Source organism: Lissotriton vulgaris, chromosome 5 (assembly GCF_964263255.1).
Source record: "Lissotriton vulgaris chromosome 5, aLisVul1.2, whole genome shotgun sequence".
Lineage (NCBI taxonomy): Eukaryota > Metazoa > Chordata > Amphibia > Caudata > Salamandridae > Lissotriton > Lissotriton vulgaris.
In genome coordinates this window covers 17687144-17694256 of record NC_141693.1, presented here as the reverse complement: position 1 = coordinate 17694256, position 7113 = coordinate 17687144, and positions in this window count along the sequence as shown.

The window sequence follows — 7113 nt, the reverse complement described above, 5'->3', positions numbered from 1 at the left end:
TTGCAGAATGAGAAACAACGTTGTCGTAGCCGAGATCCAGTCACTTCTTTAGAGCAGTGTTCTGCAGTCCATGCTTAAAAATCTGTGAGATCAGACTCTGGAGGTTGAGAGGTATTCCTATCTCCTACATGATTTTTGAGGGGAGTGTCTGGTGATTTCAATATTATTTACCAGGTTCTGTAAACATCTGACCCCCTTCAGACTCTCAAAGTTTATTCTTGGTTTGTCGTGTAGCTAATCTTTCTCAGTTACATTTTTACCATTGTTTTAAGTAGTTCCAAACGTTAGTGAAACCGGTGTGTCATTTCCATTTGAACTCTTTATATAGTTTCATCTCCCATCTGTTCATGGATATTAGCAAAGTTCAATTTCAATCTGGAAATCCTCATGAATCTACAGAGTTGTATTCTTGTCTCATAAAGTAAGGAATCGTTTCATGATATAAAGGAAGAATTCTTTTTCAAAACACTTTCCTGGAGTGGGGCCAACCTGTTCTGCGAAATAGAAATCACACGTTTCTCGTCTTGCTCCTTAGTTCTCCTCTTTTTTTCTCGTCTGTGTTTTTTTTTGTTGCAGGTCTTATTTCTAAAAAACGCACTCTTCTATTACGATCAACCTTGTGTGTGTTCCCTTCTTCGAGTCCTACCTGTCATTCCCTCATTCTACATTTCTAACATGTTCACTCTGCTCAGAATGCTACCCCTCAGTGACCTGAACGTTAACTGTCTCTTCTACTATCTTCTTACCTTTAGGCCACTTCTCCAAGGATACCTCTAGGTCTTGCTTCATCTTGGTTACTTGTTTCAGTGCTACTTGATTTGTTATATTTTCGTTTCCTATAGTATTTATACCCTTTATAGACAATGTCTAACATGCATTATAAGGTGTCCCTTTTAGGTTTTTGTTCTTCCTGATCTCTGTTTCTTTTTTAAACAATACAATGAGCAGATAATCAAGATCAAAATCCATTCATCTACAAATCCTTTTTGATCAATCACTGCAAAACGTTGGTTTCTTGTTAATTCATAATCCTCTAGTTACTCTTTGGTGTTATTGGCTAGAGTCGTAGCATGCAGATGTCTGTTAATTTATTTCTCAGTTATGTTTCCATTTGTCTCAATTTAGGATAGGATAGGATGAGGATGAGGATTTATAAAGCGCCCTAAAACCCGAAGGTGCCAAAACGCTGGGCGGTCCAGAAGAAGAGAGGAGAATGACGGGCTGCTGACTAAACTGAGAAAAGCCGAGTCTTCTGCAGTTTTTTGAACACCGAAAGCGATTCTACCGGGGAAATCGAGGAAGGTAGGGTGTTACAAAGTTTTGCGGCCGCAACCGAGAAGGAATGGCCGCCGCATCTGGCTTTGAGGACTCTAGATGTGCTAAATTTTCTCTTGGAGGAAGACCTCAGAGCCCTCTCAGGGAATGTACCATTTAACCTTTTCGCAGCGGGGCTAATTGCCCCGCAGCGCGGGGGGGAAGGGGGCCGCGCACGGCGCTGCGGTGCTGATGACAAGCCCAGGCTCGTCATGCAACACGGTGCTCGTGTGCTGGTGCCGTCATGAGCCCGCCTGTGCAATGGAACGCTCAGCACAGCGGGGGAATTATCCCCGCGTGTGAGCGTTCCACGGCTCATGACGAGCCCAGGCTCGTCACCAGCACACGAGCACCGTGCTGCATGACGAGCCTGGGCTCGTCATCAGCACAGAAGGGGTTAAACATGGTTTCTCCAGTATTAGGGGTGTCTTTCATAGATTCACATGCTTGAATATTCCCCGTCGTCGAAGTGGGAGTCCCACGGTAAATAAAATAGCAATAATGCTAAATAAATATAGATATATATATATATAATATATATGTACATATAATACATGATAAAGAATAGGAAACATAATAGAAGCCTCAAAAACTATTCCTACATAGGAATGCATGGTAAAGAGAAAAACAACTTGTAACACATTAGTGTCATTATGTTAGTCCAAATTACAGCCAATCAGGCGTCAGCAACCTCTAGAACCTTCTCCTCAGAAGCTCAAGCCCTCAGATTTTCTACTGCACGTCGTGTGAAGGGAGTCTCCCTGAGCTCTGCTCAGTTTTCACCTCTACTCATCTAGTTCCAGTTTTTTTTTCACAACATGTCAAGTAAGAAGTCTTTATTTACACCTTGCTCTTCTTGTGGGAAGCTGCGCCTTTTTGAAAAGGACCCCCACCAGAAGTGTATATACTGTTTATACCCTGATCATGAGGCTAGCAGCTGCAAGTTCTGTAGAACTTTTTCTACTAAGACTCTGAAGGACAGAGAAGGCCGCCTTCTCCTTTGGCTTCAACGTCTAAAAGACAAGGATTCAGTCTTGTCAGACGCAGAAAGTTTTCATTTAGGACTTTCTTTAGCAGCATCCAAGCGTGGTAGTTTACAGGATGTTCCATCTACTTTCCTCAAAAAGATGAAGTTGGCCTTGCCTCTAGCTCCTGGGGCGACTTCAGCCACTCCTACCACCTTTACGCCCACGAGACCTGGCTCTCAGGCGTCTTCTGCTGCTTCTCGAGGTGTTTCCACGCCTCTCAAAGTTCCGCCGTCGACGGGAGCGTCGACGAGCGCTCCAACGACAAGAACGACATTTGCTGCATCCTCGACGACGACTACTACCTCGGTCTCGTCGTCAGCATCTACGTCAACGAGGGTTGCCCTGCCTTGTAAGCCAGTTCCGTCGACGATTCCCATTTCCTCGTCGACGAAGAAGAAAGAATCCTCATTGACGAAAGTCTCTAAGAAATCTTCGTCGTCGTCGACGGAGACTCCGTCGACCAAGATCTTGTCGACGAAGATTCCGTCGACCAAGGACTCGTCGACAAAGGCATCGTCGACCAAAGCCTCGTCGACGAAGACACCGTCTATGGATGTTTCACTGGCGTCGACGACCGTTCCGTCGACGATTGCTACGTCGACGACCTCGTCTACAGCTGATCGACCGTCGACAGTGGCCCCGACGACGACTCCGTCGACGGCCGTACCGTCGACGATGTTTTCTTCAAAACTATCTTTGTTGACTAGCAAGTTAGTATCCTCGACGTTAACGACGACGGCACCGTCGACGGTGGCACCACTTTCCTTTGCCTCGTTGCCGTTAGTGCCTTTGAAGACTTCAGACTCTTCTCATCGTCACGACAAGGCTCCGTGTCACCAGCTCTCTGACCCAGAGCTGCAACCACCTTCTCCAATGTTTGCCACTACATCTGAGCCTGAAACTGACTCAGAACACGAAGGGGATACCTTTGGAGCGGCACAAAGTCCATCTGAATTAATAATTAAGTGTCAGGACTCGGAATCTGACGAAGGTGACGGTGATCAACAGTCTCAATCTGAGGAACAGCTGGTTCAAGTCCCTATGGCTACCATTCCTTTAACTCTGATCTCAAATCTCCAGCATATGCTGGATGATTACAACCGCCGTTTCCCAGCTACGCCACAGAGTACACCAGCACCATCTCCGGCTACCGTAGCACTGCCTCCACCTTCTCGGCCGCCTGTGTTACCACCTACAACTTCGTCTCAGGTTCAGACGTCTATTAGGATCCATACAACGGTTTATCCGCAGGATGCGGATGATGAGGCGGTCCCTGAGCGCGAGGACAGAGAGGTCCCAGACAATTCGGATGAAGCAGGCGACCAGGATATGGTGGATTGGGATGATTATCGGGCACAGACGCCCTCCCCTCAGCCAGGGAACTCTGGAGATTCACCTACTGTGAATATCGCCAGTTTCCATCTTTTAATGGATAAAGCAGCTCTGCACTTTAAATTACCAGATCACAAGGTGAGGAGGACTGTTTCCTTTATGATTTTAAAGACTAACCTTAAAAACAGACCCACATGATTCCTATCATCGATTTTGTTTGGAAGGAAGGAATTAAGCTCATGACTGCTCCAAACTCCTTACCTGCACAGATACCGCGCCTTGAGAAAAAGTACAAGGCCCCGTTTGGCTCTCCGGCTTGCCTCCTTTCTCACCCCAAGCCGGACTTGGTAGTGACTCAGGCCGCACAGCGTCGAGCCCGGAACCCAGCGGCTCCTAACACAGCCCCTCCGGATAGGGAGGGTCGACATCTGGATGCTATTGCCCGCAAGTTCTCGACGATGGCTTCCACATCTGTCCGGGCAGCCAATGCCTTAGCCATCTTGGGACATTATGACCGACAGATGTGGTCAGACATTTCAGATCTGATAGAACTCATACCTGATGCTTCCAAGGCTGACGCTCTATAGATCCTTCGAGATGGACAGAGAACGTCAGAAGAAATGATCGACTGCGCAGTCGATGTTGCTAGCACAGAATTCCGTCTGCTTGCAAGTGCGGCTGCACTCCGACGACAAGGTTGGCTAAAGTCCACATCCTTCCGGCAGGAAGTCCAATCCAAAATACTGGACATGCCCTATGATGGGGAATCGCTATTCGGATCCCATATTGATGACGCCCTGGAGTCCATTAAGAAAGACACCAATACGGCAAAGTCTTTGGGCACGTTACAATTTCGGAAGCAGTCCTTTCGAGGTGCGCGCGGACGCGGCACTTCTTCCAACGTTCGAGGTGGGCAGCAATACCGCTCATACAATCAGAGCGGCCAACGTTACACGCCCAATCAGCAGTCTCGCCAGCAGTCCTCCAGGCCTTACAGAGGAAAGTCCTCTTACTGGGGATCCAACTCTAAGCGCCAATGACTTTTCTCACCATCAAAGTGTTGGAGGTCGAATCTCTCTGTTTTATTCTCAGTGGTCCTCGATCACCTCGGACCGCTGGGTTTTGGACATTGTACGACAGGGTCATACCCTAGAGTTTGTAGAGATTCCTCCGTGTACTCCACCTCGTGGCCCGCCTCCTCCACACCTCGAGGAGCTTTTCCATCAGGTTCGTCTTCTTGTGTTAAAAGGTGCAGTCGAAATGGTCCCGAAACATCAAAGAGGAGAGGGGTTTTACTCTCGATTCTTCCTCATACTCAAGAAGACTGGAGATTGGCGACCCATTCTGGATCTGAGGGCTCTCAACCAGTTCTTAAAGTCCCAATCGTTCCGCATGCTAACGTTACAGGAAATCCTGCGTCTTCTATCCAGCGAGGATTTCATGACCACCATAGACCTTCAAGACGCATACTTTCATGTCCCTATTATCCAACAACATCGCCAGTACCTACGTTTCAAGGTGGGGCCAATGCATTTTCAATTCAAAGTTCTGCCCTTCGGGCTGCGATCAGCTCCTCGTGTGTTCACGAAGATACTGGCCCCTGTGGTGGCTCACCTGCGTCTACAAGGCGTTCAAATCTTTCCATATTTGGACGATTGCCTTCTAAAGTCTCAATCCCACCATCAGCTGATTCAGAACACTCGCCTTTGCCAGCAGGTGTTTCAATCCCTGGGGTTGACCATCAACGTCGAAAAGTCACAGTTTGCTCCTCTGCAGACCAGATCCTTCTTGGGAGCGATCCTAGACACAAAGCTCTCAAAAGCGTTCGTCTCCAACGAGCGACGTCACAAGATCCTTCGTCTGGTCTCCCTCATTCGAAGAAAACAGTCCGTTTCTGTTCAAACGTTAAAATCATTCGTGGGAATGGCTTCATCTTGTATCGCACTGATCCCAAATTGCAGGTTGCGCGCCCGTCCCATTCAGGAGGAACTGGCCTTACAGTGGCGTCAGGTCTCCGGGTCATTCAACGACCTTGTCGCTGTGACAACCCGCATGAGAAAGAGCTTGCTTTGGTGGGCACAACCTACAAACCTGGAAATGGGAACATCCTTTCTCGTTCACGCACCAGATCTCACGCTGACGACAGACGCCTCCCTGGAGGGGTGGGGCACTCATCTCCAGGGCCTATCCATCAAGGGCAAGTGGACTCGGCCCCAGCGCAAGCGGCATATCAACAGGCTGGAGTTGATGGCGATCTTCCTAGCGCTCAAATCATTCCTCCCTGTAGTTCACGGGGAGTCAGTGCTGATCCAAACGGACAATACCACCAGTATGCACTACGTGAACAAACCGGGAGGAACCAAGTCTCCTCATCTGTCTCACTTGGCCTAGTCGATCTGGGATTGGGCTCTCCGCCACCAGATCACCTTGACAGCCGTCCACCTTCCGGGCGTGCCCAACATTTTGGCGGACTCTCTGAGCAGGTCCACTTCCTCATCGCACGAATGGGAACTGCACCAGACGACTCTAGATCTTGTCTTACATCAGTGGAGTCACCCAGACCTAGACCTCTTTGCAACACCGGAGAATCGGAAATGCCAGTCTTATGCAAGTTGGCATCCCCACCCCGGGTCGTGCGGGAATGCCCTTTTGATAGACTGGTGCGATCTATTCGCTTACGCTTTTCCGCCGATTCCATTAATACCGCGGGTGCTGTGGAAGATGCGGAGACAACCTTGCCACATCCTGTTGATCGCACCTCGTTGGCCCAGACAGGCATGGTTTTCAGAACTGCTTCTGTTGTCCCTATGCGAGCCCATTCCTCTGCGCCCTCGTCCAGACCTACTATCAATGGACAGAGGCCTAGTGTGCCATCCGGACCCCTCCACGCTACAATTGTGGGCATGGAACCTGAGCACCTTGAATTTGCAGATTTGAACTTATCTCAGGAATGCAGAGACATCCTGGCTCAAGCTAGGGCTCCGTCTACCATCAAAACTTATAAACTCAAGTGGAAGAGATTCTGCCATTGGTGTGTTTCAGCCAATGCCCATCTCATCCATTCCACTCCAGAGCAGCTTCTTCCATTCTTTTTAAGCCTTGCTCAGTCAGGACTCTCTCATTCTACCCTGAGAGTTTTCTTAGCTGCGATATCTCGTTTCCGACACGATGGCTCTTCTTCCCTCTGCTCGTCCGGAATCATACGTCAATTCTTCAAAGGACTTATCCGCAAGTTCCCACCTGTCCGGCGCCCTCCTCCATCTTGGCACCTCAATGTTGTACTATCCCAACTTATGAAGTCACCTTTTGAACCTATCCATAAAATGGATATCAAATTCCTCACCTGGAAGGTTGCGCTTCTTTTGGCTTTGACCTCATCTCGTCGGGTGAGCGACCTGCACGCTTTCACTATCAAGCCTCCTATCCTTCAGTTCAGGCC